Source organism: Eleginops maclovinus, chromosome 12 (assembly GCF_036324505.1).
Source record: "Eleginops maclovinus isolate JMC-PN-2008 ecotype Puerto Natales chromosome 12, JC_Emac_rtc_rv5, whole genome shotgun sequence".
Taxonomy (NCBI): Eukaryota; Metazoa; Chordata; class Actinopteri; order Perciformes; family Eleginopidae; genus Eleginops; species Eleginops maclovinus.
In genome coordinates, this window is record NC_086360.1 from 24189006 (window position 1) to 24195675 (window position 6670).

Sequence of the window (6670 nt, forward strand, 5' to 3'; positions counted from 1 at the left end):
ATATTTGATTACACAGCTTATAAAGGTGTAGATATACTGTATATACAACAAAACTACAGTTTGTTGCATTTATTAAAGAACTACATATATTTATAGCTTTTTTAAAAAAGTTTTTCCGCTGTAGTCTCCTCTGGTCAGACATCCAAAACCCAAACAAACATTGGCAGATTTAACCCTGGGGAATATCATTGATTTAGATGTTTTTTCAATCATTTGAAACTGTTAAAACAAGTCAGAGAGGAAAACAGAGATTGTTTTGTCTAAGTTTCTGTTCCTCCTGTTCTGAAAATGTTGGCTCAAGCTGTCATTTTGGTTGGAGTTGCCGCAAAGGAATGTTGATTTTTACTAAACTGAAGTGTGTTATTACTTGAGACCCTATTAGAATAATCATTGTTCTATTTCAATATGATCAGTGTGAGAAAAGTGTCCTCATTTGACCTCTAGGAAAGACACAATCAATTCCACACATGGGTCTAATTTTCATTTTGATTTTTTTTTTTCATTGTTTCTTCGATTTGCTTCACAATTTGATCCCAGATTGACAAATATCTGTTGCTCCAGTTGGCGGCCAACTCTGACGAAAGCATATTTTAGATAGATGCATGATAAAATGACCATTAAAAACTAAGATAAAGAGCAAACCTGGCAAATTACCCCTCAAAACAATGTGAAAAAAGGCACCAAATGTCAAACCCAATTGGCGCAATGTCCAAAAACAACAACTAACAAGTTGCATTAGGTTCCCTTTTACACATACATTCTCATACACATACACATTCACATTAATTTGGTCTTGGTTTCCCCTAATTTCTTATTTTATTTTAGTCTTTTCTATTATATTGCATTTGTTTTGGGGCCTTTGTGCACCTTATATGTCTCTATTATGTACGCCTGTGAGGTTTATCCAAACCTATCCTATCCTAACCTGCCTCGACTGAAAGCACTTTAGGGTTTATATGATCTAAATATATATTAACTGACCTAACCTGACTTGACATACAATGTTTGGGCATTTCCTCCTTGTTTCAAAAGAAGCGTTATCTTACGAAGCAACTGTCTCTATTTACCAACACAGGGAAGCATTCTTGTTTAGTGTAATGTGACCCTAAAAAAAAAAGCAATAGAGTAAAATGCTCCCCTCTTCTGTCTGTGAGACGCACTCCACCCTGCAGAAAAGAGGCACATTCCTCAGGAAGTTTACCATTCGCCTCTTCCCTTCATCCCTGGCTTTTCCTGCCTCCAGTGATCGTCCCTGATTACTGAGGGCTGGGTGGGCCGATAACAGATGCTAATGAGGAGAGGAGACCCTTAGACTTTAATGGTGTGAAGCTTTTTCAAACGCAGACATGAAGGAAATGCTAAAAACAGTGGTTTTTTTATATTATCAATGTCAAGATTATACACAAGACGTACTCAGATCCTCTACTTTACTTTGGTCTTAAAATACTCCATTTCAAGAACAAAAACTCCAAATATCTCTTCAGTAAAAGTACAGAAGTATCAGCACCAAAATACACTTAAAGTACAAAAAGTGGAATAAATAATCTGCAGAATGTACTTCAAATAAAAGTACTTGTTGCAGAATGGATCTTTTCACAGTATTATATTATTATGATTATTATATTATCCTGTATTTATAAATGTAAGAGCATTTTAGTAGTTGGTGGACCAATATAGATACGTGAAACACTGTGTAAATTATAGTAGAAAGTAGAAAGTACCATCAAAATTGAAGTAAAAATATTTCCAAAAAGAACTTAAGTACAATACTTGAGTAAATGTTGCTTCACTCCACAGAATATATATATAAATGACTTTAAAATGTGATGTTTTTGAGTTTTTTTGACAGTCAGAAGTCAGTGAACAGAGCACATACTAAGTGGAAACTCCAGAGCTCAAACACCTTTCATACACTCAAGGGTCAGTGATTTTTTCTCCACTACTGTTTTAGCAGCTGCCACAAGGTCGATCAGATAGCGTGATTTTTCCAGGCAGGTGAGCTGTTTGTCTCCATCACCGTCAACACCGTCCATTCCTGGTCACCACACCTGCTGCCATTGCCACCAGAGGCTAATCCAGAAGCTGCTACTGCATTGTCTGCGACTGACAGAATAGCCGCCAGTCACCGCAGACTTGTGAGAAATATCACGTCTCAGCGCTGCAAACACTATGATTGCATGTGATACTTTTTTGGCTGAGCAGGTGTGTCTAAGCTGCTGCTGACAAACAATCACACTCCTCCATTCCTTTTCTAAATACATGCATGGAGGTGGATCAGTGTTAACGCAGTGTTTCCTGCCTCCTGACCCCCGTTTATCTGGAAGGGCTGCTGCCAGAAACACTAATGCCATGTTCACAGTAAGACAATCGACCGTCTTGTTAAAATCCTTGGCTCTGACCAATAGATCACTAGATGCTATATAGCATTCTGAGATAACAGGGGTGGGTCATTATTGGTATATTTTTTACACAATACTGCAATTCTTGTGATGCATCCGTAGACCGCTCGTTTGACAATGACATTGCTTAGAAATATATTTTTCAAAATCAACTTATGACATACCGTTGTATATTGGAACCATGAGTATGTTTGTTATTGGACCATGAAAATAGCTCAACCCCAGATAATACAATTACCAAGAAGTTGACCCTGTGTCCTCGATAGGAGATAAGGCCCTGATACAGTAGGGAGGTTTAGAATTAGGCTAATGATATAATGAATAAAGATAAGATAAAGAGTAATGAATGCATCACCAGCAGTGTACTCACTGGAGGGGCTGCATTTTAGGCATCTTTTATATTGGGTTATTTGGACCTGAAAAGATGTCTTTATCCTCCTGGATTTTGAAATACATTTTCTGTCAATTTATCCCTAAGGGGAATGGAAAAGTTGGCTTTTGTTGGCTGGTGATGAGGCATCACAGGAAGCTTTTACGCATCGCTGCCAAACTTTAAATGCAAAAAGGAAATTTGCTCTCAATTTTCTGCACTGTTATTCCCTGTATTTCATTTTCTAAAACCAATTTAGTGCAACATGGGTGGAAAATTACCCAAGACACACACAAGGAGAGCATCTATCATCCATGATGCTGGAATATAAGGGAGAATAGACCCTGCAATATGTAGGATGTGAACCAGGACCTAAATAGGGTATGGTCTAAAGAATTTATCATCCTGTTCATCCAAAATGTTCACTTTGTTCTCTTTATGCACTTTACTGCACAATGTCAGCAGTCTTTAGAGAGCCAGATTTCTTTCTAAACGTGCCTGCTCAGCTTCCACAATCTCTTTTTAATGTCAGAGTTTGGACGATGCTTATGAAAATCTTTACTTTGACAAATGGGCACAATAATTAAGGCTTGAACCTCTCTATTGGCGTGTCCCAGGAAAGTCAGGAGTGTATGCTCAGGTATGTAATGATTGGCTTTCCTTACAGAGGGATGAGATCCAGATGTGTAGTGTGTCTGCTTCTGGAGAGAAAGAGGGCACTCCAGCTCGGTCTCACAAACTCCAAAAGTAGAATAATCAGCTACTTTAAAATAGCAGTCAATGCCAAAATAAACCAGCCGATAGGAAGGAATCTGACAGGTCCTTTCTCTAACAACGTGTTGGATTTGTTTTACAAAAATAAACGATCCAACAGAACTGGGATCCATCTGCTTTGATTTGGATTAAATATACACAGACTTCTTCCGTGACTACTTTGTTCTGTTTTCAGCTTAACGGAATATCCATCCAAACTTGGATGTTGATTAAAGAGTTTTTAATTAGATGCATAATTTTGCCATTAGAAAAGTTTTGTGTTTGTATAGTCTGGTATTTAGTCATCTTAATACATCCTAACAATTAGCTGTGACTCCAGTTGATACAGACAATAGACAATGCACTGACCTTAACTTCAGAACAATGGAAATGTAATGAAAGGTCAGTTTGAGCTGAAAAAGGGCATCCAAAGGAGAACAACCTGGAATTGAGAACATGTAAAGGTCGGGCTGTTTCGTTGATGTGAAGTGGTTTAATTTTCTCTAGTGCGCTCAGGAGTAAAAACATTATCAAGCTTGCAATATTTGGGGGCAATCTTAATCTTTAAGGAGACATTGTTTGTTGTTGAAGTTGAGGTTGAACCGTAAAATGAATCATGGATTTCATTTACGTTAATAAAGTATCCCTGTATGCATTCAAAAAAAGATCAAATCTGAAGTTAAAGTGCTTTATGGCCTATTCTTCAAGGGATACACGACTAAAAGCTTGTGCGCCATCGAGGGATTCTGGTGTTTTTTGAGAAAACAGGGAATATATGGAACATATTGAGTATATGGATGTACAAAAGCCACACGGATTTTAACACAAGTGTTTCCACATGGGTGTCTTTATACTATTCTTGGAATCCAAGCAGGCTACTGGTCTCCATTGACACATCTTGCCTCAAAGTCCACCAGCTTTTCCTCAGATTTTTTTGACTTCCTTTCAAGTCTACAGAGGGTGATAGATTTTGGTTGGAGGAACACTCCCATGTTTTAAAATCTTGGATATTTCATTTGTAAGAGGTTTATTTAAGCGACCATAAATCAGCTAAGAGACAGACATTGATTAATATAAAAGTGATTGAGTTATTTGTCTCTAATGATGTAACTGCAGCTCTGCTCAGTTCACAGGCTCTGTAAGACTCTGTTCTACTTACTGGTATGCATACATGATGCTTGCTTTTCTGGCCCAGCATTTCACATTATCTAACTCCACAAAATGAGTACAAAGTATGTTTACTTTTGGCTTTTCAGTCAGCAGCTTTCATATTGTATGAACACAAAGGAAAGATTGCATCACGTTTTGTCATTTATCACCAAAGGAATAACAACTTTCCAGCTCAAATAGCTTAATGGCTCTATTATTTTAGAAAATGGTCACCGCATGTTTTAAAAAGTGAGGCTACATTAATGCCATGGCATTAGCTGTGCTAAAATGAACATCCTGTACTCTATAGACAAATAATCATGCAAACATACATTGTTAAAGACAGATACATGAGAGAGTATTCTGAATCATCAGCAGAGTTTCTTCAGCAGCTCATTGTGCATTAAGTAAAACACTAACAGTAGAAATGTAAAACATGCATGAAGTGCTTGATTATTACAGGCTGCAAACATTTTAAGATGCACAGGTTGTAAGGAATGTGGAAAAGAATAAGGAAAGCCGCTGTGGAATTTGTTAATTGATACAAACATCAATAAATGTGCTTCTCAGGTGTTTTGCAGAAGTTTGTTCAAGGCTCAACATGACTCACCTAAAACCAACACACACAGATGGATGCAACTCTCAAGATCATACAGCTTTTGAGATAAGCAATGAATAGTGGTAGTATTAAACTTTAATGAAGCTCTGTAAATTGGTGGGTTAAAAAAGCAGGTTTTGCATACACGTCTTAAGTGATGAAACAGGGCCCCCTGCAGGAGAGAGTCGCTGTCAGAAAGACGCAGCCAACCAGGCACTTTATCAATTTTAAAACCAACTCAAAAGTGATGTTACCTTTGTGTTGGCTCACTGGATTATCACTCAAGTATGCAGACGTTCTAAAAAAGTGATATTCTGAACATATCTGCTACATGTCTATTAAAGGTATCTGTGTCAAAACGGAGTCTGTGGTAAAACAGGTTAAAAAAAAAACCCTAGACATACAGTGTGAGACAGACCATACAACAGACCGTGAATGTTGTGGCCCACCTTTTCATATTAGACACTAGGAGGTCTAGAGTGATGAAATATCAGTTCTGTTATCTCTGAATTACTATAAATATTCAAGGGGGTTGACACATCAGCAGAGTTCTTGTTTCATGTGTTACTGTGTATTTAATCGTGTGTTTATTGTGTGATAAGAATGATGATCGAAACCAAGTGGGATTCCTGAAAAACAAGGCCGTAGCTCATTTCCAGTTGGGTTGCAATTAAAGTTGAACATTCCTCACTGTCTCTGCTGCAAGATTGCAAATAATGATATGAGGTTCATATAGGAAGAAGGAAAGGATTTATTTAACTGTTTCCTACCCTCTATACTTATCAAAGGAAAGGAAAAGAATGGAAATGAAAAGAAAGAGCTAGACTGAAGAATGCAAGTCAGCTCACAGTACAACAACTAGAAACAGTTTTCTTTTTAAAAATATTGTCAGCAAATATCAGAAGGCCAACATATGACTTATTGTCTGTTTATTTGTTTTCCAGACTCTGATCTCACGCTAAAATACTAAAGGCACTCAATGTAAAAATCTCTGTCAACCATGGAAAATAGGGTTTAGCATTTGCATATAAGTAACTTTTGGACATTAACAAACTTAAAATCACACATATTAAGAATACAGATCATTGCCGGTATTCTAAAGACATACAATTACTTGTCCAAGATGTCAATATTTGTAGTCCAAATATAATACATTATCCTCAGACTTTCCTCTTTTTAATGACTCCCCTCTTCTTTCCTAAATGCTCAGATTGCACTGCTACAATAAGAAAAGATAACATAAAGCTTTTTTAATCCGGTGTCAGACCTCCAACAGCTATAGTGCCGAAACATTCTCTGATTGACTTTCTGAGGTGGCCTGCAACCACCCTGAAGTGGAATGAGTCTTTGATCATGGACAGTTTTTTGATTTATTCTTATCTATAAACAGAGGGACGATAG